At 40.2% G+C, this 24,526-nt stretch overlaps 1 long non-coding RNA gene across 1 annotated transcript; it reads left to right on the forward strand.

Moving 5' to 3' along the window:
* Nucleotides 1-698: 698 nt before the first annotated feature.
* Nucleotides 699-21,036, forward strand: LOC311253620. The gene is made up of 4 exons (XR_014621724.1): nucleotides 699-787; nucleotides 2,270-2,378; nucleotides 4,293-4,455; nucleotides 18,820-21,036. It is a non-coding gene; the product is annotated as an uncharacterized lncRNA (long non-coding RNA).
* The last annotated feature ends 3,490 nt before the right edge of the window (nucleotides 21,037-24,526 follow it).

Consider the following 24,526-nt stretch of genomic DNA (forward strand, 5'->3'; position numbering starts at 1 on the left):
ATAAATACAAGATACAGTTCAGTCACCAAACACGCTTAATTTTGTGGATTGTTACTCTTCATCTTGTGCCCTGATCAGGTTAATTAATAAGAAAGACAGATGATAAAGCTAAGATTCAACTACAATTCTCCTTGAGCATTAACATTCCAGGTCTGTCCTAATGTATACTTGTTAATTGATAGTATCAAGGATCAGGTAATACTGTATGTACCTTGCATGTACTTTGTGAATGTGGTAAAATGAATCCTTTATATTTTGTTTTTTGATCTTTTGTTTGTTTCAACTCACGCTTATGCACATAAATATGTATATATACTGTATATGGATTTGTATTATTCACCCCTTTGGATGTTTTCCTCTTATATATAAAAAAAATATACAAAAAAAGAAACATTTTCAGAAATGGGGGAAAGCTGAAAATTCGGTATACAACAACTGTTGCCTGGGTTCTTCATCAGTCAAAGCTTTATTGTAGAGTGGCAAAGAGAAAACCACTGTTGAAGAAAGCTCATTAAATCTCAACTAGTGTTCACCCAAAGGCATGCGGGTCAACTGGAAGAAGTTTCTTTGAATAAAAAAATATTATTCATTTAATTTGCTGAGTAGCACGTTACCTTTCCTTCGTTAAATCGCCATTACATTGTGACTTCCGCCGGTATGCTTTTAATGTGAAATCTGACCGGAAGTTGGCTGTCATACAACCGCCAGCGTAACAACTCCGAGCCACAGCAACAGCTCCGTGCCACCGCTGAAGTCGATGAAACAGGGTAAACAAGCGGCGTGTTCAGTAAGTATTCAGTATTTTCTTGAGATATACAGTAGCGTAATGCCATGACAGTTTGATGCGTTGTGTAGTCATTTATTTATTTACTAAAACTGTCGGCTTTCTTGTTTAAGGGTCGCTAGCCGAACACAGGTGTATCACTAATTAGCACTTGCTAGAGTTAACAGTCAGCTAATTAAGACAGTTATCAGAGTTTTCGGGTACCATGGTGGACTGACTCGTTAAAATTAAGGTCATTTGCATGTTCGGGTGTCAGTTATCTTATTTATTTTTCTTTTTTATCTGTGCCAGGGTAGGAGTATAGCGGCCATATTCATCGAGTCCATCACACCTGGTGTGGGGGGATGGGTGATTGGTTTCGCAGCACAATGCACTTGACTCGATCCAAATTTAACCTGAAGTCATGCTTATGTGGGCGACGATAATCCAACCATATTGAAGCAGGCAAAGTTTTTAGAGCCATGCTTTTCAGACAAGGCGCAGTTAATTTCGAACGATTTTAATGTTGGTTGGTTATAGTTATTAAGCAGTGTAGCAAGCCAGGTTTTGCTTGGAATATTACTTAAAAACGTAGTGGACGTGTAACCTAAATCATGCCAGTGGAAATCAAATTCAGAGAATATATATCTTTATATCATAGAAGAAAATAATAAACGAGCAATATGTTAAATGAAGGATTTAGGGAACCTACTGTTGGAGCCATATTGCTCATATATGAAATGTTTCTGTTTGAATACTGGTATTTATGCGTTTTATTTTTATGTTTAGAATTATTATATTATTGTAGGCTACATATTTTCATGAAACAGTGTTATGCCTTGGTTAGTTGAAATGATTGTTCCCCCTATGGTTTGCTTATGGTATCATCTGTGGCTTGATGATTAATTGTCAGGTGTGTTTAAACGGGAAAGCAGGAAGTGATTTCCCTTGGACATGGACGGGGTGATCATACAGTTTTTTAACCACCGAATACCATCAGTTTACTATCAGTTTCGTTTCATTTGTTGATTATCCATTGGTTGATCGTTTGGAATTGTGCATCCTGATTTATGGAGTTCGTTTGGGATCGCAATAAATTGCTTTGGATTAATTAAGATAGACTACTGGGCGATTGTTGGAAGGTGCGTCTGAAAAGGTTTACCCTGATCTAGACTCGACTGTACTGATTGATTTCATTACACAATAAACTCAATATTTCACAACTAAGTTTAGGTTGGATTTAACAGAAATTGAGTTGGCATAGCACAATAAAAAGAACAGAAGACCAAGTACTCTGTTGTTTGAGTCTCGTCATCAGTTTAAATGCTTCAAAAGTGGCAGGTGGAGAGAGATGGTAAAAATTGAATGTTTGCACTTCCTGTTTCTCAGTTTGCTAAGGGGAAGAGTCCATATGTTACTCAGGTAACATATTGTTTAAAACCCTGTAATCTAATTTAACTAGAAGTGATGCCTAAGCTATCTCATTTTTTATTAATTTCTTTGCAGTTTGAAATGCCACCAAGGATCAGTCTTCTTAAAGATGCCTGTCACCATGTTGTTTTAAAGACTGACAAAACATGGAGATTGGAGGTGAAGTACATCAATGCAGTGAAAGGTAAGATGGTGTTAGATTAGATTAGATTAGATTAGATTAGATTGTACTTTATTTATCCCTTGGGAAGGTTCCCTCAGGGAAATTGAGGTTCCAGCAGCATCACAAAGACCGACAGTACAGTAAAAAAGTAAAAAGAAAAGAAAAGCACACAGAGTTCAAATAGACAAAAAGTAGAAGTAAAAGCACAAAAAGAGCACAGTTGTGTGTAGGACAGGTACAGTGCAAGTATAAATATATAAATACAAAAATATAATAAATATAATAATATAAGAAAAATGGTACATTGCACAGTAGATATTGCACAGTTATTGTTGTTATTGCACAGAGATATTGTACAGTTATTGTAGTTACTGCACATTTACAGCACTACAGATCTAGGTGTTCAGGTCATGTTGAATGCACCTTCCCCACTCTCCTGCTACTCCTCCCCCTCCCACCAAGTGCAGAGTTATAGAGTTTGATGGCTCGTGGGACAAAGGAGTCTTTGAGTCTGTTTGTTTTGCACTTAGGGAGGAGCAGCCTGTTGCTGAGAATAAATGTTATTGTTGTTAGTGTTAAATGTGTTATTGTTTATCTGGCTGTCTATCTAGATGTATAGATGGACAAGTGGTGATACATTTCTTATCAGTACATATACTCCTTATCAGTTCTTTTGCTTACTATTTTCTTTTTCCAAGAATAGATTCAGAAACAGATGATGATAATTTTTTATTAATTTTTATGTTACATTATGTTGTTTCTAGAGCAGCAACAGTAAAGCTAACAGCAGGAAAAACCACTATATAAACTAACATATCACTAGAAATTAGTCAAAATGTCGGTAAAATAAATACATATTCTTGAAATCGTAATATTGAGTAAAGTTTAGAAAGGATACAGAATACAGACGTCATACAGTAACAGCCATTCATCCTGTCCTCCTCCCTCTGCTGAGGTGATGCACTGCCTGCATGTATCACCTCAGCAGCAGCTGCGTGGCTGAACCGTATACCAGCAGGGTCACCTTAATAGCTGGCAGTTGGCAGCACATCTCAATCATGCAGCCATGAAGTGAACTTAAATGTTGAAAAGGGAAAAAGCAGGAAGTGGAAGATAAAAATGATAAAAATGGATTTAAAATCCTTTATTCAAAACATGGCAAGGTACAGGAATGTGTTCTTGTGATGGATATAATAATGGATGCAATTTAATGTTTGGGTATTTCTTATAAGTGTAGGATGTACTGTACAGGAAGAACATGTGGGGGAGGCGTGTCGTCTTAAACGTGACTTGTATTGGGATGTCCTGATGTCAGCCTCCTGTATTCACCAGAGGTGGGAATTGTGGAGTCATCAAGTCATCTCCATGCCATGTATTTGTTCTGCTCAGTCACTGAACCAGGTGCATTCACTAATTAGCTCACCTTCCTGGCTGAAGAGCTGTGCTGATTGGACTCAGCTGGTTTAGTGCATGAAAAGAACAAATACAGGGCATGGAGATGATGTGATGACTCCACAATTCCCACCTCTGGTATTCACTCAGTCAGGATTAGGTGGCCCCCCTTACCAAGGTTATAAACATTTTTGCCCTCTGTTCACCATTTTGTACCCTGATGAATGCCTTTTAGGTTGAAACAGGGCAGTGTTTTATCGTTCCATAAGTAGCCATGTTTTGAACAGAGGCATTTAAATCCAACTCAAGTATTTTTGTCCTGCTCCATTGCTTTTTTTTCTCATGTTGACCCTATTCTTTAAGAGCTCCAGCATTTTATTTAGTTTGACAGTATAAAGACAGGGCATGAGCACACCACTACCACTTTTTCATAAATTCTCGTTCTTTATCTACAGTGTGTGTTTTTATACATTTAGCTACAGATCAAAAAACAATTGTAGTGGACATAATTTGTTTTTTTTGTCCTTAATTTTTTTCTTACAGGACGTGGTTTATTCACCCGAGTTTCATTCTGCAAAGGATACTTTGTAGTTGAATGCAGTGGAGATTTGATTGATGATGACGAAGCCCAGAGGGGAAGAAGCTCTTACCACCCCTCATGCTCTACATTTTTGTTTGCATTCAAGTGGAGAGGGAAAACATGGTGGTAAGAGTTTCAGTTACTATACTGCTTTATAGTTATATACATTGTTAAATTTTTTCTTCAACAATATCTTTATTAGATTTTTTAACAACCCTAGAGCTGAATGAAAGGGCAATGTACAACAATATGACAAATAGGTACCAGATCAGCCCATCCCCACAGGTCCGACCATACATTCCTACAGAGTGTGTACCAAGTCAGATTAGTAAGAATAAATACAAGCCTTCAGTATATCATAAAAGAAAGAAAGAAAGAAAGAAACAAACAAACATATATAGCCTAAAACACAACTGTTGCAGAGAGGGATTAAATGGCAGGGAGAGGTAGAAAAAAAAATTAAGACAAATAAAAATAAAGCTAGAAACAGCACCAAATGATGAATAAGCATGTTTAACAATCACATGACATTGTTTAAATATAAGAGGATTACTGTATTGTGGACTCCGTGTCCACATATGGTAGAAAACCACCCCAGATCTTTTGGAACTCTCCAGGTTTACCCTTCAAATTATACATAGTCTTTTCACCTGGTATGCATGATGCTAATACATCTTTCCAATGCATAGCTATACATTTGTTGGCTGTAATAAGGGCAATTCTAATAAATTTGAGTTGGTTTTTATTGACTTTCAACATAGATGTGTCACCCAGGAGAATTACTCTTAGCTCTGCGGGGATGGTTAGTCCTGTAATATCATTAAGCACTTTGACTATAGACATTTTATGTAGTCTGTCAGGGGTATAGTATGTTCTATGAATAAGATTGTATTGTGTAATTTTATGTCTAGAGTTAAAAGAAAAACACTGACTACTAGTACACAATGATCCCCTTCTTCAAAATTACACTCCAGGTCTTCTTCCTGTTTACATTTCACTCTTAGCTCTTCCCAACCTCTAATCTGAGAAATTCCTGAGTAAGAGTAGTATATTTACGCTGCCTGTGACGCATACCGGGACTTCTGTGAGATCGAAAGCTGTTGTTTACTGTGTCTCTCTCTTTCTCTATCCATCTTGGCTGTTTTTCTTCGATTTCTGAGTATTTCATAGTCAAACTGGTTTTGTACTGCAGCTAACGTTAGACTTTATAACTTGTACGTACTTTGTCGAACCGCTTTTCTGTTACTGGGTAGTCTGTTACTGCCCGGTTAGCTTCCTAGGCTTAGCCTAGCTCACTGCTTTTTGCCTTTCACCGCAGTCGACACAGCCTCGACAAACAAGTGTTACGATGGCTTGTGCTGACTGTTCTGCAGTTGCAGATAGGGTGTCTCTATTAGAGAGACGTGTCCGTGAGCTAGAACAGCTTCTCTCAGTTAGAAACACGGGCACTGCAGATAGTGTTAGCCCCAGGCCTGATAGCAGGCCTGCTAGCCTTAGCACTAGCTTAGTCTCGTCGGCAGCTGCTGTGGAATTTGTCCCTGCTCGGTCGCGGCGTGGAAGGCGCGGGAGCAAGCCACTGGTTGTGTGGTCTGAGAGCAGATGGCCTTCATCCTACTGGAGTCGGCGCTGCTGCTTTGTCTAGCAATATAGACAGGTGTTTGATGCAGGTTTGACATCAGGGATGTAGCATTTGGCAGGTCACAGGTGACTAGAGAGCCTGCTAGCGATACAGTCAATGCTGGTGTGGAGTCTAGTTAACATGGTATTGTAGTGCAGAGTACCAGACTGATACCCTAGTTTGCAACATTGAGACTGTCACCTTCCCTCGCCACTCTCTCATTGAATCATGCTCCAAATATGCGCGGGGCTTCTAACCGACGTGTACCCGGTTACACGTCTGAGATTTATGATCTCTTTCTATCGCAGTTGCCTCCATTCAACCGCCTCCTAATCCCATTAAATCAAAGCCATTCCAGTAGTTATCAGACAAAAACGTTTATTCAACGTTATTCTGTTATTCTTAACCCTGTTAAAAGAGCTTTTTCCTCACTCGAATCGAGGGTCGAAGGACAGAGGGTGTCGTCTCTGTACAGATTGTAAAGCCCTCTGAGGCAAACTGTGATTTGTGAATTTGGCCTATACAAATACAATTTGATTTGATTTGATTCTTGTAGACCTATTTCAAATAGGTACTAAATTAAAGCCAACATAACAGATAAATCACAGAGCTTCATTTAACATTTTAAGGCTTAGGCCTACTTATGACAGAAAGTAAAATGAGTTGAAAATAAAATCTATCATTTTGACAGAAAAGAAAACGTGAGTGAAAGCTGAAAAAGGTTTAACCTTCTTCTTTAATCATTGTTTTAACTATTTCTCACAGTTGTACAATTTGTTTTTAAACTTATAGTTCAAACTGCATCCCTCTCTCGCAACGGAAGCTGCCTCTGAATTTTAATACGTCTCATAGTAAAAGTAATCTGGAATTGGCGATAGAAAGAAACTAAAAAAGAAGCCAAAGTATGCTGAAGTGAGAGGAAAAAACTTCACCTTTATATCCACAAAGCTAAAAAAGTAGAGGGGGAATCTCACAATTATTCACTAAAACTGTCCGGGGGGGGGGGGGGGGGGGATGTTTTTTTCCTCCTCTTTAGACGCGAGGATATGTGATCAGGTCGTAAAAAGCCGACACAGAACACCAACCAACAATATAATGTATACAACAACACGTAACAATAAAGGCTAAAATAAAAAGCCATTACAATTTTTTTTCGATTGCTAAGGAGCATTGGTCGAAACTGAAGCGACATGTTCAAAACTCTTAACACAGTCTGCATTTCCATCTTGCAGCTCAGCTCAACAGTTAATCTCATGCCCAAAAGTGTGTCTCACAACACACACAATCACTCTTAACAAACGGAACGGCAAAATACTAACAACAAAGGAACATTACATCAAATACATCTTATATTTCAAGTTTGAATGATTTTTGTCAGGTAAATCAGTATTTTATATAGGATCTTTTGCACTTTAATGGTTCTAAATTATAGTATATGCTGTAATATATTGCAACAACACTGAATCAGGAATGCAGAGATTTATTCAAGAACATTTGTGCTTTTGCATAAGTACTTCAGGACCATACAAAAAATAAAGATTACGTAAACAGAATAATGCAGAATCTCAGAATTCCAGGGGTAGAATACAAATTACAGTAAGAGATAAAACTAAACTCCTTCCTCTCCTGGCTGCTCTTCTCTCTCTACCAACTTTGCCCGCTGCTCTTTGATCCATACTTGCACAGGAAAAAGAATCAGAAGCCACTCCTTTTGTATATGCTGTTATGGCTACTCTTGCATTCAAAAAAGGTCAGAGTAGTTTCTGAGGAGGAGGTCCACGACTCACTAAATAATAAGCACTCGCGGAGATGTTTCCAGTTTCAACAAAAAGTTTTGAATTTATTTACATAAACAGAAATATTCTCCGGGTTGACTTCAGACAATGAGCAAATAAAAAACGTAATTTAGTGGTTGATAAACTGTTTCACTCCTCACTCCTTCAACACAAAAAACAGACAAAAGCACAAACCAGCTGTCCTCTCTCCCTAATCACAGGAGGAGGATGGCCTGACTAGGAGGAGGGACCTGAGCAGCAAAACGATCATAAATAATAGTTCATGTACAATATATATCCTGAATAGTCATCCTTATCATTAGCATTATTTTATACCATTACCATATACCATTTTCCAAATAATTAATACAAAGAATCAATAGGCTCCAACATCCCGGCCCCTAATTGTTGGCTTTAGCAAAACAATTACATAAATAAGATTCAAAAGGAGCCAAAATAGAACAATTACACAAGGGAAATTAATTATGCTCTTTAAATTCAAAGTCCATTCAGTTACTTGATGATGACTATCTGTCTTCTCAAAGTTCATAATCGTGTCAGAATATCTGAAACGGTCCATAGTGAAGGCTGGAAAATCACGGCCTCTCTCCATTTATCCTGCTGCCTCCATTAGAAGACAGAGCTTATCTATTGGTCGTTGAATCGCACTGCTTTTGGTTTTAACCAAAACACTTCTCACACAGCCCTTGGCATCTGGAAATGTCTTTACAACACGGCCCATAATCCATGAGTTCCTTGGTGCTGTGTTATCAACAATGATGACCAGATCTCCAGGACTCAAGTTCCTTTTTATGCTCTTCCACTTACTTCTTTCTTGCATGAGAGGAAGATACTCTTTTGTCCACCATCTCCAGAAGAGATCTGTAAGGTACTGTGCTTGTCTCCACCTCTTCCTTGAATAATGATCTCCTGGTGGCATAGTTGTTTCGCTTTCAGTTGGAGCAAATGGTTTGGGGTTGGTGGTTCCAAATCACTGGGTTCACTTGACACTGTAGTTATCGGTCGGTCATTCAGGATGGCTTCTACCTCACACAGTGCTGTTGATAGAGTTTCATCGTCCAGCGTTTGTTGTTTTAGAACAGATGTGAGGATCTTTTTGACTAGTCTGATCAGTCTTTCCCAGACTCCGCCGTGGTGGGCTCACAAAGGAGGGTTAAGTCCATTTTACTCCCTCTGTTAAAAGGGTGTTTTGAATCTTCTGATGATTCAGCTCTTTCAAAGCTTCTTGTAGTTCCCTTTGGGCCCCGACAAAGTTTGTCCCACAGTCCGTCCTGATACTTATAACTGCTCCTCTCCTGCAGATGAATCTGCGTATAGCATTTATGCATGAGTCTGTGGTTAGGAAGTTTGCCATCTCCAGGTGGATAGCTGACTCACCAGGCAGTGTGTCTGACTCCTTCTTAGCTGACTTAGCAATTTAAGTAGTTTTTTCACCTTCAATATCCAGGCTACAGACCTCTGAAGTCGGTTCCATGATGAGTGATACTTGATTAATGTGCATATCGGATGTTGGTTTTCAATCCTCACAGTTAACTGTGATCTCCTTTTCCACACTGTTAACTGTGACCTCCTTTTTCACCTCAGGGTCATTTGCTGATATCTCTCCTAGACCTTGTGTGATCTTTGGCCATGTCTTTTTTTCCTCTGACCAGGTATTCAGGACCTCTCAGCCATCTTGATCTTAAGAAAGATTCCACGTGCAATCCTCGTGATGCGTCGTCAGCTGGATTGTCTCTTGAATTTATGTATCTCCACTGGCTTGTGTGAGAGAGATCATGGATCATTGCAACTCTGTTGGATACAAATGTATGAAATCTCTTTGTTTGATTGTGAATATACTTCAATACAGGTGGAGGAAGATACTCTTCTTGACAAAAGAGTATCTTCCTCTGTCCAGAAAGTTGAATCTGTGAGTGGTAAATGCAGCTCCTTCCTCAGCATCCGATCCACTTTTACAGCCAATGTTGCTGCAGTGAGTTCAAGCCTGGGTATGGTGATCTGCTTGAGAGGTGAGAGTCTGGCTTTTCCAAATATAAAGGAGATATGGATTTTGCCTTGGTGATTTGTTAGTCTAAGGTAGCTTACTGTACCATAACCTGACTCACTTGCATCGCAGAAGTGATGCAGCTCAGCGGTCGCCACTGGGTCGTAGTTCTCAGGCTTTATACATCTTGCTGCTTGAAACCCACGTAACTGAATTAATTCCCCGATCCATCTCTGCCAGGGCATTGCAAATTCCTGTGGAATAACTTGATCCCATCCATACCTGGATTTGCAGAGCTCTTGCAGTAGTTGTTTGGCTTTCAGGATGAAAGGAGAGAGAAAACCTAATGGGTCATAAACTGAACTTACTGTGGAGAGTATACCTCTTCTGGTTGCAGGCCGGCTGTTGACAGTTACTTTAAAGCTGAAGGTGTCACTGTGGGTGTTCCAGTGGATTCCAAGTGCAGGCTCGACTGTGATTTGTTCTTTCAGCTTTTCTTTACCCAGGTCCAGTTCCTTGACTGCCTTTGCTCTGTGATGCTCAGGAATGCTTGCTAACACCTCACAGTTATTGCTGACCCATTTTGTCAATGTGAAACCTCACTGATCGCAGGCTTTAGTGAGATCTTTGACAAGCTTTATGGCTCGGTCTGCTGTTGCCACAGATCGGAGGCAATCGCCCACGTAAGTTAGTTTTGATGGTTTTCATAACTTCATCAGAGTAATGCTTCTGGTTGTCATCAGCAGTTTGACGCAGGGCAAAATTAGCAATGCTCGGGGATGATACAGCGCCAAAGAGGTGAACTTTCATCCTGTAAACATCAAGCGGTTTGCTGATATCACCCTCTGGCCACCACAAAAACCTCAGAAAGTCTCTGTCCTTTTCATCAACATGTACTTGATAAAACATTGCCTCAATGTCTGCCATAACTGCAGTTTGTTCTTGGCGAAACCTTAATAGCACTCCGATGAGGGCGTTTGTTAAGTCTGGACCTTGGAGGAGCTCCTTATTCAGAGACGTTCCTTGAAATGAGGATGTACAGTCAAACACCACCCTCAGTTTGAGTTTTCGCTTGTGGTAGATGCCATCATGTGGGATATACCAGACCCGTCCATCCCCTCTGCGAAGCTGCTGAGGTGGAACCTTCTCTCCATAACCCTTTTTGAGAATGTCCTCCATGAAGGAGGTGTATTCCTCGGCATACGTCTTATCCTTCTTAAATTTTTTCATAAGGTGCAGTGTGCGTTCCTTTACCGTATCATAGTTATCAGGCATGACCTTGTCTTTATCCCTGAAAGGCAGTGGTAAATGACAGTGGCCATCTTTAAGGAATGCTGAGCTGGAATCAATCTCCATAAAACGTTTATCCTCAACTGACATCTCAATTTTCTCCTCATACATGTTCTCAGAGAAATCCTGGTTATATTGTCTGATGAGTAGATCCTTCAACTCGACAACAGAGATTCTGTTACTTGACACTGCAATGGGCCCAGCACGTTCTGCAGGACTATTAACACTGAGTGGTCCAGTTACCACCCATCCCAGTAAGGTTTGGACTGCATATGGTCCATTATCATGACTGTTTATTATTTTCCATGGCTCCATTGCTCGAGGAACATCAGTCCCAATGAGGAGTTCAATGTCTGCCTCAATTTCCTTTAACTGAGATAAGGCCACCTCTCCAAATCAGCTTCTGTGATTATGTTTTCCTTTGAGACAGGGATTTTGTTCTGCGTGTAAACTTTCGGCAGGTCCAGATATGTGCAGCCCTCCAAGTCTCCCACCTCCAGTCCTCTGACCTCATAGGTCCCTGCAGGGTTTTCCTGTCCCATTGTTCGCAAAAGTATCTCTGTTTTGCGTCCTTTCGCATTCAACAGGTTCATTAGATTTTCTGTGCAAAATGTTGCTGTGCTGCCTGGATCGAGGAAGGCATAGGTCTGAATATACCTGCTCCCTTTTGCCACCTTAACTCTGACTGGAACAATCGCAAGTGCACAGTCTCTCCCGGCCCCAGTTCCATCACCTGCTGAAACGAGCACTGCTTATGGGGTTATCTTCTGTCTCAGCAGTGGCTTTTGGTTGATTTTCCTGTTTTGGGCCTTTTGCACTTTGAATATGAAGTACAGTAGGATGTTTCATTTGACAAACTTGACACATTAATCTTCTTTTTTGCTTAGATGACCTTTTAGTAGGCAACCAAAGCAGTATCCATGGCTTCTTAAGAATTCAACCTTGTTGTCATGTGACTGTGTTTTGAATTGTGGGCGGTCGATCAGAGTGCGTTTTACAGCGCATCCTGCTTTCTCTGTATTCACTGCTACTGAAGTAGCGAAGCTGCTGTTTTTGCCTCTTATTAATTTTGGTTCATTTTTACTTCTTGGGATAGACTTTTTTGTTGTCATTTGGTCTTGAATGTCCCCGAACAACGGATCCAAAAGCATCTTAGAATGTTTTTCCACAAAATCCACAAGGTGCTGAAATCTGATTCTCCTGCCAGTTCTCTGTTGTGTCTCATAGGCTGTGGTTCGCCACCTTTCCCGGAGTTTGTAGGGTAGTTTGGATGCTATTCGCCTTAGGTTTGATGGGATCTCGAGTTCCTCTAAATACTGTAAATCTTGCATTACATTACAACATGCTCTCAAATACATTGCATATGCATGCAGCGTTTTCCCATCCTCGGCTTTAATTGCTGTCCAGTTCAAGGCTTTTTCCAGGTAAGCTCCAGAAACTTTCATTTCATTCCCAAAGTGCTCTTTTAAGAGGTGTCTTGCTTCACTATAGCCCCTGCTCCCATCCATGTGCAAGTCTCTTGGTAAACCAGAGATAAACTGCTCAAGATAGTAGAGTCTGTCCTGATTATTTTTAGTCTTGTCTTCAATCCAAGTGTTCAAATGCATGGATAAAAGACTGATATGCCAATGGGTTACCATCAAACACAGAAATCTCTCTTGCAGGTAACAGACAGGTTTTGCTGTGAGACAATGAGTTCTGCTAAGTCATTTGTCTTTGTCTTTGAATAACCACATCCAAGTTATCATGAGCAGCATTAGTTATGGTGTGATTATGATTTGCAGTTTCGTTTTTATGTTTTTCAGTTAAATTCTTGTTTTGAGGTTTATTTTCTGGTGTGTTGGTACCCCTTGTAGGTGGAGGTCTGTGGAGACTTAAGATGGTTTGGTGAAGTGGAGTTTTGGGTATTGCACCTAACTGTGCAAATTCTACATTGCTCTCCATTGTTTCTGGTTCATGGTGAGAGTCATAATACTCCTTCATGCCATCACCCAGAGCTTCCTGATCCACCTCATCACTTTGAAGGATTTTTATTTTAGCAGTTGATGCTGCGAGGTCTGCTTCCAGCTCCATTTGCTCCATCTTTGATTTCAGTTTTGTTTCCTCCAGTTGCAAAGTGTGTTTTTCTTTCAATGCAGCAGCTCGAGCCATCACAGCAGCTTGTTCCGCTTTGGCCTTTTTTAACTCTGAGGAGACTGAGGAAGATCTGGAGGTTGATGATCCAGTGGAAGTGGAAGACTTTGATTTGTGTGACACATTTGATATGCTGTCCAGTGGTCCAACTTTTGATTGTGCAATTTCTCTTTTCCATGTTTCAACATCTTTCATGAAGTAATTCAGGTTAGTTATTCTGGGTTCATACCAGTCATAATAATCATTTTCCTTTTCCTCCTCTGATAAGAGCTCTTGCACAGATTTGTGAGCATTTTTAAATTCATCCACAGCTCCTTTAAACGCTTCAAATGTGTCATTGACTTTATCAACATTTCCAACGTCAGTCATCAAAGCCTTTATTTCATTTGTCCTCCTCGTGCATGCTCCCAATCTGCCTCTGCGCGAAGCAATGCGCGATTTCAACATGTCCTCAGACTCAGTTGCGGTCTCAGGTGTGTCAGACATCATCACAAATAACCACACAAATTCCTTTAATTTCCGTTAAGTTCATTCTTAAACATCATTCCAACGTCCCCGTTTTATTGCAATCCACAATCCACAACTTTGCCTTCCATAGTGTTCGATTGTTTCTTTGTAGCGCAACGGCGCATTCGTTCATAGAGTCGATCAGCTGATTTTAGTCACGGCCCGCCGGCTGCTTTCTTCATCTGTCGGCGAGTGATCCGCCGACTTTCCACTTTCCTTCCTTGCATTCAAAAAAGGTAAAAAAAACCCTAGTTTCTGAGGAGGAGGTCCACGACTCACTTAATAATAAGCACTCGCGGAGATGTTTCCAGTTTCAACAAAAAGTTTTGAATTTATTTACATAAACAGAAATATTCTCCGGGTTGACTTCAGACAATGAGCAAATAAAAAACGTAATTTAGTGGTTGATAAACTGTTTCACTCCTCACTCCTTCAACACAAAAAACAGACAAAAGCACAAACCAGCTGTCCTCTCTCCCTAATCACAGGAGGAGGATGGCCTGACTAGGAGGAGGGACCTGAGCAGCAAAACGATCATAAATAATAGTTCATGTACAATATATATCCTGAATAGTCATCCTTATCATTAGCATTATTTTATACCATTACCATATACCATTTTCCAAATAATTAATACAAAGAATCAATAGGCTCCAACATATGCTTTCTAATGAGGCCAAACGCAGTGAGACAGTTAAGCCCACATGCATTTCTGTTTTGCAGACTGTGTTAAGAGTTTTGAACATGTCGCTTCAGTTTCGACCAATGCATCTTAGCAATCGAAAAAAACTAACAGTTTTTGTTTTCAGCAGGACGACATTTGCGCATGGAGAAGATGAGCGCCGCGCTCTTCTCAAGTCCTCCGCAGCCTATTCTACACAGCAGCTGTCTTGCCTTTAAGTGGTCTCGCTGGTCTGAAAAACACAAATAGCTGTGGCCGCGGGTTTTTTTTATATATCACAGAACATTGTGCCCTATGCATCTATTGTGTATGCGGATAACTGCACTAGTGGGAACATTTAATTGTATAGTTAGTTAATGTTTTTATCTGAAGCTTTTAGGCAACATTATCACCCCTAAAAATACTATAGGCCTATATATTGGTGAGAAATAAACGAGGAGGAAAAATGACGCGTAAACTTTTCTAAACGGTTATGATTTATTATCCGCGTACCCGTTTACACGTGTAGATGTTGACACCCCTATAAACCACAATAATTTAATCTTGATCTCCACCTCTGACAGTGGGGAAATGTCTTAGCAAGCACCTTACACAGTCTCGCATAATAAAATACCAAAGCTAATCACAATGGCATCCCGGCATCCCGTCATCCCTACCTGCATAGGCAGCCAAATCTAACTACTAAAAGGTACCTTGTTCCAATTCCTTGGCTTTATTAATATTAGATCACTGTCAACCAAAGCCTTACTGATTAATGATTTGATTACTGATCATAAGCTGGACATGATTGGCTTATGTGAAACATGGCTGAAATCTAATACTTTTCTGCCATTAAATGAAGCCTCCCCTCCTGATTATAACTATGCCCATGTTGCTCGGGCCTCTAAACAGGGAGGAGGCGTTGCTCTAATCTACATCTATCTATTTTCAGTTTAAGCTCCAACCAGGAAATTAAATTTACTTCTTTTGAGGCCCTGGTGTTAAAACCATCTCCATCAAGTAGTAACAGGCTTTCCCCTGGTGGTAATCTACAGACCTCCAGGGCCTTATTCCCAGTTCCTAGAAGAATTCGGTGAATTTATTGCAGATCTTGTAACTAGTTCAGATAAGATCCTAATTATTGGGGATTTCAATATCCACTTAAATAAGCCTTCTGACTCTCCTAGTCAGTACTTCTCAAATGGTGGGGGGCGCGGTGAGGTGTCGGGGGGGCGTGAGAGGCAGGTCAGGACTTTCATTTCATTTTCATTTTCCACTGTCATTATTAGTAGCCCCATTCACACTGCTGTTTGCATGCGGGGATCCTGCGCCAATTCTCCCCATCTGCCTCTGTGTGAAAGTTTCAGATGCGGCGAGGGGTGAAATTTCCCTCTGCCTCTGATGCTCCTACGGAGGTATCAGAGGCACAGTATTGGCGAACCGAACCAGTGTGAGCAGATAAGCCGACGGTGGGGAGCGGGGGGTTGTCGATCTGATGGTGTTCACTGTGTGATAACTAAACAGGTCCGACACTCAATAAAATATAGAGAAATGTCCCACAAAGCAATGTTACAGGACCAAACAACAGTAACGTGGTAACTGGTCGTGTCTTTGGCAACTTATGAGGAAAAAAATACAGCAATTATATGTGGAAAAGTGTCTGTCAGCCTGTCGGTCCAACCGACTCTTCGTCACATTTCTGCCCGAAAAACGGCGTCTGTCCCCGGCAAAAAACTTTAACTCGGCAAGTGTTTGTCGCGGTGAAAAACATCACTGCTAAGTCAGCCCTACTGACCGAGACTTCAGTGATCTTTCCTCCATAAAACAGCCTCCCTCCCTGCGAGTGACAGACGGCGTCCCGTTTACTGATGGTGATTATGTAATTAAGAGAAAAATGTAACTTTGTCATTTTCCAGGATGTTTGGTGGGTCAGGATCCCACATTAACTGCATCCATATGATGATAAGTGTGTACATGTTTAGATTTGTCAGTGCGTAGTAAAATAACGTTTAAAAAAAAGCAATATTGTTGCAAATGTTGCACAAAAAAAATTAAAAAGTCCTTTTTGAAAAGGAATAAGCTGATGAAGCTGACAAGTGACCAATGTTTACAGTTTAAAGTTTTGAATGTTAATGTGTTAAGTCTATAAAAATGCACATCCCAGTGAATCATTTGCGCTTTTTTCTCTGTTTTGAGAATCACAGTCTTGTTTAAATGTTACAAATTGAGTTAATAAACTAAACTTGGAAATTGTTTGAAGTTGTTGCAGATGTTAACAGATGAGATGAGATGCAGATGTTTTTAATCTATTTTGATAATCAGGTGATTGTATGCAGAATGCTGGTGCCAGCAACTCATACAGTGGTTTATACAGATAAATGAATAATTATTATCAGGTTCTCAATAATATTTCAATTCAGGGGGGGTGTGAAAAAATTTCTGTCCTCTAGGGGGGGCATGACAGAAAATAGTTGAGAACCACTGCTCTAAGTAAAGCTTTTTTGGGTCTGCTCGATATGTCTAGCTTTACTCAGCTCGTTCATGAACCTACTCATTCCAGTGGTAACACTCTGGATTTGATTCTTTCCCATGGATTAGATGCGTCAGCCCTGAATGTTGCTTCCGTCTCCTCTGCTGTGTCGGACCACTCTCTTATTACATTTGAAGCGTCATTAGCCTGTCCCTGTATCAATGACACAAATGTTTCCACCTCTCGTCATATCAGCCCAGCAATCATAGCGACACTCTGTGATAAATTGGCTGGGGTCCTGGCCCCTTTTGCGATTGCGACAAAGCCTGTGGAAAAATTCACCAATTAAGTTAACTCGGTAATCGTTTCTCTCCTCGATTCTGTGGCACCGGTCTCTACCAAGACAAGACGACCAAAGAAATCTTCTCCCTGGTTTACTAATGAAACCCGAGATCTCAAACAGGCCTGCAGGAAAATGGAACGTGCATGGCGAAAATCTAAATTAGTCGTTTTTCATCTTGCATGCTGTCATAGTGTACTTAATTACAAGCGTGCTCTTAATGCCACTAGAACAGCATATTTATCTGGCCTAATAAACAATAATAAACACAATCCTAGATTTCTCTTTGACACTGTGGCTAAACTTAATCAAAAAACCACAGTCTGTGAGCTGTACATCCTTTAATGCAAATGATTTCTTAGATTTCTTTTGCAATAAAATTGATGATATTAGAGCCAAAATTAATTCATCATCTCTGGCTTCCTCGTCAAAGTTGATTATAAAACAGCCTTCTGCCGATTCTCAGTTAGCCCCGGCTCTAAACAATTTTGAAGATATCTCCCCTGAGATATTGTCTAAAATTGTCTCATCCTCAAAGCCAACTACCTGCATCCTGGACACCCTTCTGGCAAAACTGTTTAAGGATCTATGGCCAGCACTGGGACCTACAATGTTAAATATTGTTAACTTATCGCTCATGACAGGTGTTGTCCCTGCTAGTTTTAAGTCTGCTGTGGTTAAGCCTCTACTTAAGAAACCCCACCTTGACCCAGGATCTCTAAATAATTATAGGCCAGTATCCAACCTTCCCTTCTTCTCCAAAATCTTAGAAAGAGTTGTGTCCCAGCAACTTTCAGGCTACCTAACTAATAACAATCTCCTGGAACCTTTTCAATCAGCTTTCAGAGCCTGTCACTCCACCGAAACTGCCCTTACTAAAGTGGTAAAGGACATCTTACTTACTTAATTTAGATTTAGACGGCATATTGTTATATTGTATATATAAAAGTACTACATCGATATTTACTGATGTGAAGTATGGTGTTCCATACTCGGAGTTTGGGAATACAGAGTTAGGGAATACATTTCCACTATGTGGAACTATGTGGACGACACTCAGCTGTATGTGCCCATCAAAGCTGATGATAAATCTCAAATCGCCAAATTGGAGACCTGCCTGTGTGCCGTGAAGAGCTGGATGTCAGAAAATTTCCTGCTCCTAAATTCGGATAAAACTGAGATGCTGGTCATTGCTCCCCCTCGACAGAGACACCCCTTTGAGAAATAACACAACTGTCGAGAGTTACTGTCACGTGATCAAAGTTCAACTGTTAAGAATTTAGGTGTTACTTTTGACTCTAGCCTCTCTTTCCATCAGCACATAAAAGAAATTACCAAGATCGCTTTTTACCACCTGCGCAATATGGCCAAAATTAGGTCCTTCCTGTCCACGGCCTTTGTTTCGTCTAGGCTGGATTACTGCAATGCCTTATTTTCGGGTCTTCAACATGGGAGCACTAAAGGTCTTCAGATGGTTCAAAATGCTGCAGCTAGAGTCTTAACATGTACAAGAAAATTTGATCATATTACACCAATCTTAGCCTCACTGCACTGGCTCCCAATACATATGAGATCAGACTTTAAGGTGCTGCTGATGACATACAAAACTGTACACAGCCTTGCCCCGTCGTACATGTCAGATCTTATTATACTGTATTCTCCAACTCGTGCACTACGCTCTCAAAATTCAGGGCTCCTGATGGTTCCCAGGGTTAAGAAGAAGTCAGCTGGCTGCAGGGCTTTCCCCTATCAGGCCCCCTTCCTCTGGAATAAACTCCCAGCTGATATTAGACAATCTGGCTCTATTGACGCCTTTAAATCTAAACTCAAAACTCACTTTTTCTGACTTGGCCTTTAATTAGTCCTTGACATCGACTGCTAGCTTCTTCGGTGGGTCAACTCAGTCTCAGTGAGTAAGCTATAGTATTAGACGCCACATTGTCCTGCCGACGAGTAATAATCTGCTTATTCTGATTAACATTGCATTTCTATAACCTTGTTTTTCTTTCTGTTCCCACAAGGTGCAAGCTGTGTCACTTTCTCCCCCTCTTTCTCCTCCTACTCTCTTTTCATTCAGGCTCCCTTCTGATGAACTCAGGCCCCAGAGACCATCTACCTCTCCTGGCTCCTACAGCCCCACATACTGTCAGATCTGGATTGTCACACCCGGGCTCCGTTGGATCGTTCCTCTCCTTGTTTCGCTATCTCCTTATAACTGTATTCCTGTAAATTTTGAGGCCTCCTCATTCTGATCTCTCTCTCTACTACTAATTATCCTGTGTGGCCTGCCCTCTTCCAGGTCACCACGGTGGACAGGAGGTCGTGTGGCTCGGGCACCCCCTGACGATGCCTTGTCCTGCTCAGTCGTCTCCTGGCTCCACATACTTTACATATATAATTTTTATCAGATTTTCTGTCAATGCAACCTGTAAACTGTGATTGCTGTTCTTTCTGTACATGCGACATCTATTGCATGACTGTCCGTCCTGGAAGAGAGATCCCTCCTCTGTGGCTCTCCCTGAGGTTTCTTCCGTCGTCTTTTTTTTCTGGTTAAAAGGGTCTTTTTTTTTTTTTTTCCCCATCAAGATGGCAAGTTTTTCCTCACTCGAATCGAGGGTCTAAGGACAGAGGATGTCGTTCACTTTACAGACTGTAAAGCCCATTGAGGCAATGTGATAACTTGGAACAAAACTTAATAGAATATGAACAGGTTATAGATCCGGAACATAATCTTTTTAAAAACAAACACCAGTTGCTGTTGTTATACAGAAAACAGTTTAACAATATTACTGTTGAACATGGGATAAATATTATTCATTTTAACAGTAGAATTTATATGCAAACTTCCAAAGTATAAAAGAATATCTAATGCAGTTCAAAAAGCCTTTTAACATTATAGCCATCTTAGAAACATGGCTTGACGAAGAGAGAGGTACAGATTTTGTTTTGCAGGGATAGGAACTTAATTGCATTAATAGAGGGAGCAAAACTGGAGGAGACGTGGCTCTATTTGTTGACAAAGGCCTCACAAGGTTGTGGACAATATGTCAGTAATCATGGATGATGTAATGGAGTGTGTTACTATTGAAATATGTATTGGAAAAAAAGAAAAATGTCATTGTCAGTTGTGTGTATAGGAAACCTGGTTCAAACATTGAAATCTTTATAGAAAATATGGAAAGGGTATTCGCTAAAGAAAAGCAAAAAAGTCAATTATGTCTGTGGGGATTTTAACATAGCCTTGTTGAATCCCAACAACCATAAAATGACGGATGCATTTGTGGAAGCAATGTATAGTATGAGTTTATTTCCAACGATTACAAAACCAACCAGAATAACATCTCACTGTCACTCTGATTGACAATATTTTTACAAACAATATGGAGAGTAGTACTGTTAGTGCATTATTATTTAATGACATTAGTGATCACCTGCCTGTCTTTGCGATTCATGAATGTAACTACAATAGGAACTGGGGGTGTAATGAAGTTAAATACAGGAGAGTAAGATCTGAGGAAACTATAGCTGCATTTAGGAATGATTTAATTAATTATGATTGGAAAGTTTGTGAAGACACTGATAATTATTTTTAGACATATTCAAAAATGAGTATGACAAAAGCTGTCATATGTATATATATATGCAAACAATGTAACAAGAATAAGTATTCTGAAAACCCCTGGATGACTAAGGGACTGCAAAATGCCTGTAAGAAAAAGAATACTCTGTATAGGCACTTCATAAAATATAGAACAAAAGAGGCGGAGATTAAATATAAGAAATACAAAAAGGCATTAACTAATATTATGAGAGTATGTAAGAAGGGTTATTATAATAAAATATTAGAGAATAATAAAAACAATGTAAAAAGTATATGGAATATATTAAAGGTATAGTTGGTAATCCTGTTCAGAAACACTTTTTGTTATACTGGGTGAAATGGCCTTTCCATCCTGAGAGTAGTCCATACATAATGTGTTCAGAAAAATAAACAAAATAAATCATACCTCTGTGGCAGCTGCAGGCCTGTAAAATCTCTGACCAATCCCTCCCTCTCAGTCAGAGTTTAAAGAACCGTTGCCGGATATATTCAACACAGTCCACATGAGCTGTGTCCAAATTCAGGGGCAGCATCCTTCAAAGTGCGGATTTGAAGGCCAATCACAACGCTGCGCGAAGGATGTCCAAATTCGAAGGCTCCTCCAAATGCAGCCCACAAATGCAGCCTGCTTCTCCCGCTTTTTGGAGGACGGACCGCTACTGTCCTTCGCGGCCTCCCATATCCCAAGATCCTTTGTGCGCCGCTGCTCAGTCACGAAAAAGAAGAGGGAAAACTGAACAATGGCGACATCAAGTGGCGCGGACTTGACATTTAAATGTAAGTTCTGGGTTTATACTCGGTTTTTACTCATTTGATCATCCATTGCCAGATATGTTAAACTTCAGCGGACTTTCAGTTAAAATACGTGACCCTGGTAATGCATTAGCATACGGCATAAATTAGCATTATGCCGTTGGAAGTAAAGCTATAAGAGCCTTCGCTTTCAAAATGTTAGACGTTCAGAAAACCATAAAATCCATTCAGTCAAAACTCTTTCGCGGGCCTGGGCGGCATCAATCATGACATAACCGTAAGGGCGGGAACATCTGGTGACGCAAACCAGGAAATACGCCGAAGGCTGGACCGTCCAATTTAACTATGGTTGACGCAACCGTCAAAGGACTCTCCGAAGGACCCGGCCTTCGAAGGATGCGGCCCCTGAATTTGGACACAGCTATGGAGTTAGCAGGAGATCCACACTCCAGTTCAGAAGGTGGCGGTAATGCACACCTAAAGTTGTTTGCCAACAGCCATAAAACAGCAGCAGAAGAAGAAGCAGCAGAGTTACCAAGAGAGAACAATGGCAGAGAAAATGCAGCCAAAAGTAGCACTTCCAGAAGTGATGCAGAGGTTGCTGTCTTTCTGTTGGACAGGTAATTAGTTGTTTTGCTTCGGGGATTTGTTATTTTCATGAAATATGTAACGTTAGCCAAATTAGCTACTTTTGTCGCTTGTCTTAGCCCAATGCTAATGGCTCTCCTCTGCCCTGCTGATGGACTGGACAACTATTCCCTTAAATAATATAATTAGAAAAAGACAAACCAAACCAGATTACCCTGAATTGTTTACGGACAATGGCATAACAATTACTGATAGGAATGAAGTGGTTGACAAATTTAACAGTTTTTTTGTTAATGGATGGGTCCTAATCTGGCCAAAGAAATAAATCCGAGAAGAAATGTGTTGAGGAAAAATGTGTGGAGAGAAATCCAAATTCAGTCATATTGGGAACTGAAAAGTAAGGAAATTATTGATATTGTAAATAAGTGTATAAGTAAAACGTCAAAAGATTAGAATGATATCGATATGAGTCTTCTAAAGAAAATAATAAATGGAATTGTGGGTCTGTTAACACATATATGTAATTTATCATTCATAACGGGAACATTTCCAGATAAAATTAAAGTTGCTAAAGTAATTGTATAAAGATGGTGATAAACACCTTTTCACCAACTATAGACCTGTATCCTTGCTTTCTCAGTTCTCAAAAATTATTGAAAAACTTTTTGTTACAAGACTGGATAATTTCATTAAAAAAAATAATATATTCATGGACAGTCAGTATGGGTTCAGATCAGGCAGATTAACTTCTATATATTTGTTGACCTAAAAAAAGCATTCGACACAATTGATCATGGGATGCTACTTAAAAAACTGGAGAGGTATGGCATCAGAGGGGTTGCATTGGATTGGATAAAGAGTTACATTAAAAACAGGCTTCAATTTGTGCAGATGGGTCTTCACAAGTCAAAGAACCTGAACATTACCTGTGGTCAGTCTTGGGGCCGAAGCTAGTTATTTTGTACATTAATGACATTTGTAGAGTTTCAAATGTACTGAAGTTTGTTGTCTTTGCGGATGACACAAATATTTTTTGTTCTGGGGAAGACTTGCAGCAGCTCTTGGAAGTGGTCACGGAAGAAATGTATAAATTAAAAAGTTGGTTTGATGTAAATAAATTATCATTGAACCCAGGGCCGCCCCTGGCAAAATTGGGGCCCTAAGCAGAATTTTATTTTGAGGCCCCCCCCCCCTTTACAAAATGACTGTATCACGGAATGCCATTTAGGTTTACAACCTTTTATAAGTAGGAACAAATCAAATGAACAGCCTCTTTCAACAATGGAACAAGCCTTTTACAGATGCAGGCTGCTTCAGTAGACATGCTGCCTGATGGCCCTTGTGACATACTGGGTGCTGGCTCCGTGTCACCCTTAGTAACAAACTTCAGCATTGACCCTGTTATGACAAGAAATCCACCATACAAGCAGATTATTAATTTTTGTTTTGGTCTTAATGGTAAATTACACAATGAAATTAATGTAAATACTAGCCTCACAAAGATTAAAATGCAATTAATGCAAATACGACTACAGCTAATAATATTCATTATGATTTGATTTGATGATATTTCTATATCTAAATATTTTTAAATACTTATTTTTACATTTAGTGCTTAGGTTCTATATTCCTACACTGCTGTTTGCTGCTGTAACGCTTTACATTTCTCCATTGTGGGTCAAGGATTATCTTAATTTTTCTTATCTAATCTTATATGACTGTTATAAATTAAATTCACCAAGAGATGGCGACATTTTACCTCCATAAAAATAGCCCAAAACTTCTATTGATAGCATAGATTGATAGGCTATAAACCTGAGCCAACATACGACCACCAACTGGTCAATTAACCGCTCCTTTTTCAACAGAGCTGAATGTATATGCAGTTAACAAGACATTCAATAAATGATAATCAGGGCCGCTGGAAAATTTCATCTCCAGTCCACATCTAGACAGAATTATCCTCTCTCCTGTCTCATGATTAGCATGCTAGCAGCTGGGGTGTTTATGCCACAAAGTTTTCTTTTTTATTTCAACAACATACCCACCTTCAAGTGAAGCACGAGCCTCCTCTTGTTTAGACTTTGTCTTTCTTTTGCTTGCTCCCGATTCATATTGCCGTTGGGAGGCCATCTCTCCACCTGCATCCAACTGCCTGTCGGCGCATCTGACCGCTGATTGGTCAGATGCTGCGTGCTGTCAATCATTGCGGCAACGTGTGCGGCGTCAGATTACTCGTCTCTTTTTTTTTCTCTCCTGCCTTTGGCTGACTTGGTGCTCTAAGCGTGCCTCACGGCAGCGATGCGCATCCTTTGCGCATTTGCGGAGAATGCGTCCCCTTGTGCAAAATGGGGCCCCCCACGGATCGTGGGGCCCTACGCACAACGCGTGTTCTGCGTCTAAGGAGGGGCAGCGCTGATTGAACCTGAACAAAACTAAATTTATAAATTTTGGAC

The sequence above is a fragment of the Pagrus pagrus genome (assembly GCF_965226575.1).
Source record: "Pagrus pagrus genome assembly, contig: HAP1_SCAFFOLD_25, whole genome shotgun sequence".
Lineage (NCBI taxonomy): Eukaryota > Metazoa > Chordata > Actinopteri > Spariformes > Sparidae > Pagrus > Pagrus pagrus.